General features: G+C 32.4%; 1 long non-coding RNA gene across 1 annotated transcript; it reads left to right on the top strand.

The window, feature by feature from the left end:
* The first annotated feature begins 323 nt into the window (after positions 1-323).
* Positions 324-7,299, top strand: LOC129960950 (uncharacterized). The gene is made up of 3 exons (XR_008783728.1): positions 324-481; positions 3,093-3,343; positions 5,230-7,299. It is a non-coding gene; the product is annotated as an uncharacterized LOC129960950 (long non-coding RNA).
* The last annotated feature ends 1,513 nt before the right edge of the window (positions 7,300-8,812 follow it).

Below are 8,812 nucleotides of genomic sequence, written 5' to 3'. Positions count from 1 at the left end.
TCTATCCTGCGGAACCAAAAGTTACATTCTGATTTATCACTAGTCGAGAAATTTGGAAAACTTTAAATTAATCTGAAATGGAAAAAAGTATGCCATAATATAATTCTTATTTGTTGCTTCAAATTGTTTGTATTTCTAATAAGTTTTTAGAGATGTAAATAAGATCTTATTATGTAGTCCTGGGGTTTTTGCCTTCTAAAACAGGCCGCACGGGAGTAATTTTGAAATGAAGTGCAACAATCAGTGCATTCAAAACTGTCAATCTTCTATAAAAGCCCAAATTTTGTCTTCTGCCTGGTTGTTTTTCCTCTTTGAACAGAAATTTTTAGTTTATGATAAGTCGAGTTAAACAGATGACGTCTAGCATTGATTATGATAGAGTGGGAAAAGGAGTGGTTGATTTAGTTTTAAAATATTTATCCTTTAAGAATAATGGCGGTGCTTTGAATGCATTTATCAAAGGATATTCGAGTTTGAACGGGTAAGTGATATTTTGATATATATATTGATGTTCTTCTGTGCAGTGTATCTAGAATTGTTTAATGGTGAAAATGTTAAATGTACTGTTTCCAGTACAACTGTCAAATAATTCTACAACGTGGTTCAGACATGGATACTTAAATGCCATTTCAAAAGTTCTCGGGAATGGCTAACGAGTTCTGAATAAGTTTTCTTCTCATAAAAAAAATATGTTATATCCAGTTAGACTAGTCATTTTGGTGTAGAACTTATTTCTAAATACTTTACAATTTGGTAAACTAATGGTGCTAGCCATTACTACGTGGCTCACCGTAGAATGAAGCAATTTGCATTTGAACTAACAACTCTTCCAATAATTTCTAGACATGTGAATCCTTCACAAAAAGCGGAGAATGTGTAAAAAAAAAAAAACTGTAGCTTTTTCGTGTACATTTATAAATAAACGATTCTTTCTCACGAAAGAAAACGCAGTTCTAATTTTTATAACTTTAAGCTAGAGTTCTCTATATTCCTCCCTCATTTGTATTTATGCATGTGCTACTTAAAAATTAAGTATAGAATTAACAATAGTTTCGACCTTTTTACGTAATATTTTGCCTACGCAATTCGTACATGCGAATTTTATTCTGCGTCTGTAGTTCTGACGCTTCATATTTGCCTTGAATTATCGCTTTCAACTTGTCATAATTAACATGTCATAACATAATTCTATTAAAAGCCGATTCGTAAAGCAGGTACTCGGAATTCTTTGTTGATACCACTTGTATCGATTCATATAAATAGTAGAGGAAGGAAAGTTCACGCGTTATTTCGTGGCATCTCCAAAATTAACTTTGTTAACAAACTTGCCCCTTTTATTTATCAATCGTTACTCAAATTTTTGCAACGCTTCCTAAAACCTTGATAGTGCGTAAGGATATAAAAATCGAGATGTCGGTGTTCAAGTTTCGATAACCATTTTACCCATAAGCTGCCACGATTCCCATTTACGAGTTTTAAATTTTACGTACACCCTCGACGCCGAAAATATATTTGGTGGGACTAACACATTAATTTCATTCTATATGCAATATATATCTGTGAATACTTGGTGTTGTAGAAAGTTTGTGCTGCTTCATTTCTCTGAAACAAGCGAATAAATTTGAAATTCGTCTGTAATTTGAAAATTATCATTTGAAACATCGGATTTTATGGCTTGGTTTTATATTATGACATACCGTACATAAACGTGTAACTTGAGGGCTATAGTAACGATCAGTTGCTGGGTATTTTTTATTGAAAATATCTTATTGATCACTTTATACCGATATCTTGCTTCAAAAATATATTTTCAAAACAAAATATAATTTGAAAATAACTTACGAATTTTTGTGCATATATACTTATCTAATCTGGCCAGAAATTTCAAACAAATTTGGTAGATAATGGGTAATACAAGCCTTTTGGATAATTTCGCAAGTAGTGGGGACTGAACATATTCTATGAAGTTTTTGCCAGAGAATAAGGCGAATGCTTATAGTAACTTAATGCTTTCAAGCTGGCAGCCAAATGGTTCAAGATCGCAGAAATCTCAAGTTGCTCTGATTTCTTAATTTTAAATGTCAAACTTGGTTTTAATTTGTTCCTTTAACTACTGGACTGACTTATTTCATGCTTGTGATGATGAAATTTCGTAATGGTTCTTATCCGCTTCCCGATGTATTTTTCCATTGTTGGGCTCTCGGTGGCAATCTCGGTATTCCCAAATTTAACTGTTATTAGATTTTAATTAAATTTAGATTTGATACCATTTGGTAGTCAAGGATTTAAAAAAAAAATTTCACATTTAAATTGATATTATAAATCAGACTAAGAAGTAAATATTTTTAGGTTTCTATTGGTGTACTAAATCTTTAATCAAATTAGTGAAAACACACGCAAACGTGTGAAGTATTGCAATCGGTACCATAAATTAACGTCAGTGAGAATTGCACAATTATTTAACATTCATTAAATGTACTAAGAAATGCGATTAAATTTCATTTTGAAATTTCTTCCAGAACTCTGCATTTTTCTAGCTTTTGCATAGGGAACCGTTAAACAAATGAAAATGCTGACAAATATTTTATTTCAAAGTGAAATTTAATGTCGTAGTAAGCTTTCTTGGAATATTCATTTTAGTATACTAACGAAACTTTTTCTTAAAGTGTGTTCTTACCGATGAAAGCTCGTTCAGTCGTTTCTGGGATTTTTCTGGTAATCTTGAAAACGCTCCATTTACTGCAAGTTAACGCTAACGCTCCGAAATCGAATTAGATGCTAACAATTCTGTGCTGATTAGACCTCACAGATTAAATTCCTTAAGACCATACACTTTGATTAGCAACCAAAATTGGAAACTGTGATCTCGATAAAAGTGTCTAAACTGTTTGAATAAAATTAAATTGCTTTAAGCATAAAGTATGCATGCAGCCTGATTACCTTTTACTGGAGCCATTGGAGTACTAAAAATTAATGCACACTAATTTTATGGAAAACTTAAAATTTTAAATTCATGTAGAACCAAGCAACTTGGAGCTTAATTTTAAAATGATTCATGCTAGAAGTAAATTTCGTTCTTTTTATCTTTACAGGGTACTTATGTTCGAACGGGAAGTTGCTTGTGCTCAAGTTCCAACTGGATTGTTAGACACCAATGGAATAAATATAAGTACTTATTGCTAACGTCTGGCACATATTTCAACAGCTTTCTACTAAGTTAAAACCTGTCCATTTGCTCGGAAAGACTGACATAGTTCAGCGATATGAAAACCAAAGGGACCAACGCTTTTCGAAGAAGGGTATCACTTTGCAGCGAAAAGCGAGTGTCCTGTTTAAGAAATCGGTAAGTTTAGTGCATTAATTTTGGATTTAATTTACTTCTGGACCTTTTCCTAAGTATTGAATGCAGTGTTACGATTCTGAAGCATACTTGTTTCATGACCTATTCAAGAAAAATTGCGTATGCAATACCACTTTGACTTTCTCGTGGTTTTAGAACAATGTGACGTATATTTGTCTAATTTTATTGACGAATCGAATGTAAAGGTTAAACGTTGTTAAATTTACACTGAATATGTAGCGTTAATTGAAAAATACAGTAACTGTTCGACAGTCTGTAAAATTCATAAGAACACTTGTTCAATCATGATTCAGCAAAAATTTTGCTCTAAGGTTATTAGTTTCCTCTTTAATTGCATAAAGACGTATTTTCGGAGGCTCTGTTTTCGTGTATTCAAATTTAATATCCAATGGTTTAGGGGATTGTCTCAAGTCCAAATATAGATAAAAAGGATAATCTTGCAGATCTTTTCATTTTTGTCAGCAAATTCCACATTATCTTCCGATATATTGACTTTTCTTCAAGCAATACGAATCCATTTATAAGCAAAAACTCCACTGATCAAAATACGAATAAAAAATTTTAATGTTGAATTATGGGAAGGAAATAATGAAAAAGCAACGAAGAATTAAATGTAAAGAATATCATTCTTACCCACAGATAAATTGGATATTTAAATTTGTATTTCATTTTCTTCCCGATACATTAAATTAAATTTAACGAAGAGTTTGACATACAATTTGAGTACAATTTTAAAAAATAAAATACTCTTAATACAATAAACGTACTTTCTCAATACTTGTTGCTAAAAATATTCTTAAACCATTTTCAAGATAAAGTATATTAAGATTATCATCCCCTCAAAAAAATTGGTAATTGCGAAAAAGGTCATACATTAAATTGCTTTTTAATAAAAAAATGAATATTAACCACAATTTTTTTTAATTGAATCGCTTCCATTCAGAATTTTACGACTTTATTAAAATCTAATGCCAATATCTAATTCAATAATGTATTATGCTTTAATATTTTGATTAATTTTGTAACTATTTTTACTTCGTTGAACACAATTGTTTTGTGGATTGAGGATTTCTCAATCTTTGGCAACCCTAATCAGCTCAGTATCTGTAAATCAAGAATTAACATAATCGATCCATTATATCCAATATCGAAAAAGCAGAAATATAACCATTTCATATAAAGAAGTCTAAATTGAAACTACCTATAATTCGTCACCCACTCTGAAATAGCAAATGTATTCGAGAAATTATGCATTCGAGCTAAACTAATCTGGAAAGCTTGAATCCGAGTTTTTTTAAATTAGGTGCTGACCTTTAAAAAAAATTCGAATAGACCAATTTTTATATTAAGACGACTTGAATTGCATGCTTGAAATTGCATATTTTGTTCCGCTCAACAAAAATGGTCTAAAATATAAGGATATTCGCTAACACTTTAATAGCGAATAGTACCCTGGTATTTTTCTGATGGAGTGTACAAATATCATTGAGGACTTGTTCAGTTTGCACAAAGTTATAATTGACATGCACGAATTTTGAAAAGGAAATTGGTCAAGTACTTGCTTAATAGAAAAATGTGCTCAGCATACTCAGCAAGGCTTTAATATTGAGTATTGATCATTATCACCCCACGTAACGTGATGCAATCTGTAAATGAATTTGAGTAATCGAGACAACGTACCACAGCTGCATTACATTACATTACATTACATTGCATTTCGTAAGATATCAACACGTGTTGCGCGTTTCAAATGAAAGTGGTAAAGCAGAACAGTACAGTAACCGAAACTGAAGTTACGTATCGAGAAATTTTTACATTTTATTAGCACTATATTTTCTACTTCTAAATTCATGAACATTTCCTTTCAGAACTATAAAGGAACATCTTTGCACGAATGAACAAGATTATGAAGGACTGTGCTAGGAATGTAAAATACAGTTGAATTTGACCCATCGGAGAGCCTGCAATTTTCTGAAAGGTTTCTACTGCGTTTGCCATAGCAAGTGTTTGGCAAGTCAACTGCTCAACGAACATTGAAGTTGAAGGTATTTCTGGACTTCCATTATGAAATACTTCTGCAGTCCTTGTTACTTGTTGTATACATTTTGACTTCTAGAATATTTTAGAGTAATTTACCATATCATGTAATCAAATGAGACTGCACAATATTCTTCTGTTCCACATTTGTCCAAGTATAGTGGTTTTCGGAAAGGCTCACGAGGCGTTCACCTCATGCCCCGAGTCGAGGAACTTGGTATATTCGACGAACGGCATTATGTCGATGTTTAGTTTGACCCTGTATAGGTGCAGAACCACAAGGCTTTTGCATCTGAAGCCTTATTAAACTCGGCCACTAATAAAGCATGTCTATAAAAAGACAAATTAGAAAGTCTTTTTAGACTTGACTAAAGAAGTATTTAGTCTATACATCCTAAGCAATGCGGTATATCATAATGATATACCGCATAATTCTAAATATAATTCTAAAAAATAATTCTAAAATGGTTGAGATAATCCCTCTAACAAGTGAATGACCCAGAGAATTAAAGTAATCGAAAGTTTTAGTACCTTCATACTGAAAGTTAATTTGTATAGTTATATCTGAAAAAGGATACTGTGAATGAGGACAACTTTTTCTCACGTTGATATCTAATGAATTATAATAATTAGTTCAAAAATCTGGATCCTGCCCATTAGTCTGAATTTCTAGCTTCATTGGAAAGATGCAAGGATAACAAATTCTATATAAATGAGCACGTAGAATGTTACGAATGAAACTTTATAATTGGATCGATCGTTACCTTTTACATATATAAAACTTTACACGAAATTAGGAAATGAAGTTTCGAATTTTCATTAGAATCCTGACTGATCAAGAAAGCATTTAAATCCAAAGTAAAAAAAATCGGGGAAAACTTCGGACGCAAGAACTTGATTGATAAATATTGAATTCGGTTGGAATTTTTTCACTAAACATTGCATTTTGCACGTCAAAACTGCCAAAGGCTTCGGTTTCTTTGGATAGAAGTTGAAAAGTATAAGCTTCTTGTAAGGGAAATGAATGCTTTCGCATCAAGCTTGTATGACCACAAGAGGTGGCGCGAGCAATTCGTCTGGTTAGCTTGAATCTTTCCGTTTACATTGGCTATAATTTCAATGAGTGGCGATTCATCTCACTCGTAAAGACATTTTCCTAAAATTAAATTTTCAATTATAGTCTAGAATCAAATGTATATTAAACTTGGATTCTTAACGAAATGCATGGTTAAATTTTGCATCAGTGGCTTTCTTTCGGCAATATGTATGCAAATCTTTATCCTTTTATATCCTGTATTTATCAGCAACTAAAACTATATTTGTACCATCAATACATTTGGTACAAAACTCTAAGAAAGAAATCTTAACTTTTTCTTCTACAGACAATCGGATTTGCTCATGTTCATGAATAGTTATACAAATGGACACATGACGATATAAACGTTCAAATAAGTTTTTTCAAATAGTAATGATATACCGGATTCTGAATATCCAGACGGGAAGACAGAGAACCGGTCTCGCTACAAAATAAAAATTGTTAAATGAATAGGTGACATAATTTTCTTAAAGCTAGCAATCAAACAGTTTAGATATCGATGAATTTGCTGTGCTTGAGTTCTATTAAAATTAATATCGGATTAACTTTAGGGTTTTTAATTTTAAACTCCTATGTTAAAAATACCAAGTTAAGCTTCTCCATGAGTCAGATAACGTAGGTTAATGTACTTTCTAGTATACTTAGATGTGTCTTAGTGTAGTTATACAATACTTAGTTTGATATAATATTCGATGTATGCTAATTAGTGTTGATTTAGATTGTGCTTAGAGCATGTTTTAGAGTAGTTTTTATGCAGAAAACGGTGGGCTGGGCAATGGAAGAAATGGGTTAAGGAGGTAGTGAAAAGGGAGGTATGGCAGTAGAAAACGGGTGGGCAGCCGGCCGGCTGAAGCGCTGGGGAGATGTAGGGTGTTGAAATTGTAGGTGGTAGCGGGATGAGAGGTTAAAATACTGAAGCTTAACAAGTGTTTTTAACAATGTGACTGCTAGGCAAATTTAAGTAAACCAAACGAGTATTTTTTTAGTTGAGGTTGCATGAATGATAAAGCTTCAAAAGTTGAATTTTCCCATTTCCAGATAGTTTTTAAATGTATTTAACAATTCATTATGTCGCGTAACCATTAAAAATGTCTACAACTTAAAAGCGCTAAATTCCCGTCTGGATATCAGCCAGTTTAACTATTCAATATAGCTAGGGTTCAGAAAAATATCCTCTTAATGTTCCAAGTTTCTTATTACGTAAGAAAATCGGTAAATTGTATATCAAAACACAAGACCTTAAATTCGGAAAGCGAAACGCATTGAGCAGCAAAGATTAACATTGATAGATCGAAAACGGTTGAAAGGCAACTTCTATAAAAATTAATCAGCTATCACGACCTTGTGAATTGTCGATGCTGTACGATATCCTCCTCGCCTTGCTTGTTTCTGAGAATCACGATAGTTAGTGCTCCCTCTCCTGTCGTATTGTGCCCGCAAACTTTCATGCAAATGAAGAGAACTGTCTATCCTATGGTTCCGCCAATTGTGCGAAATGGATTCTGCAACATAAACGCCGCCAGTCAGCTTGCATAAAAAGAAATGGTGGAATACACTTGCCTGTTCTAAAAGTTCAGCTTCAAAAGAATATCTTCGAGCGGAACGAATTTCAAAATTGAATAGAAGCAATAACAATTTCATCGCTCAATTTCTTTGCTAAGTAAGCATTATAGTAGTTTTACTGTTGGACACTTTACTTCAAATTGATCGGTAACTATGGTTTCATAGGTGAATGGCAGATAACTAGTTCTAAAATGTTACTTCAATTCATAGTTCAGTTGAATTGAATGGTCTCATCGTGACAAACTGTAACCTCTTCTAGTGCAATGACGTCAAATTCTCGAGTTACATTTATAACAATTTTTTTTAATAAAATGTTAACTTGAGCATTACAGTATCTTCAGAGTCCTTTCAGCAATAATTGGAAATGCCTCATTTTTAGCTTTGCCAGTTTTCTAATTAGAAATTTAAATTAAACTGCATTTCAAGATTGTCCTATTTTTAAGATCAACTGCTACCAAAAGTTTTAATATTGCTTCGTGTGTATCTGTGTACAAGTTTCAATTTTATGTCAGTGTTCTAAAATGTGTGTATTTGGATGCTTATTTTTTAATTGTATGGAAAAACATCAAATGTCCTTCAGTATTGGGACAAATATTTGTTTCGAACCAAGATCTTGATTTTCTAAACTTTGGATTAAAAGGTTTGCAGTACAAAATTGCTGTACTTGTTAAGTCTTCATCAACAGTAGCAGTGAAATGGCTGTCAACTCAAGAATTGTAGCAGTGCATGTACTGGTATGTAAATGTAAAATTTTA

This window comes from Argiope bruennichi, chromosome X2 (genome assembly GCF_947563725.1).
Source record: "Argiope bruennichi chromosome X2, qqArgBrue1.1, whole genome shotgun sequence".
In the NCBI taxonomy this organism is placed as follows: domain Eukaryota; kingdom Metazoa; phylum Arthropoda; class Arachnida; order Araneae; family Araneidae; genus Argiope; species Argiope bruennichi.
This window is presented reverse-complemented; position numbering and strand designations above follow the sequence as displayed.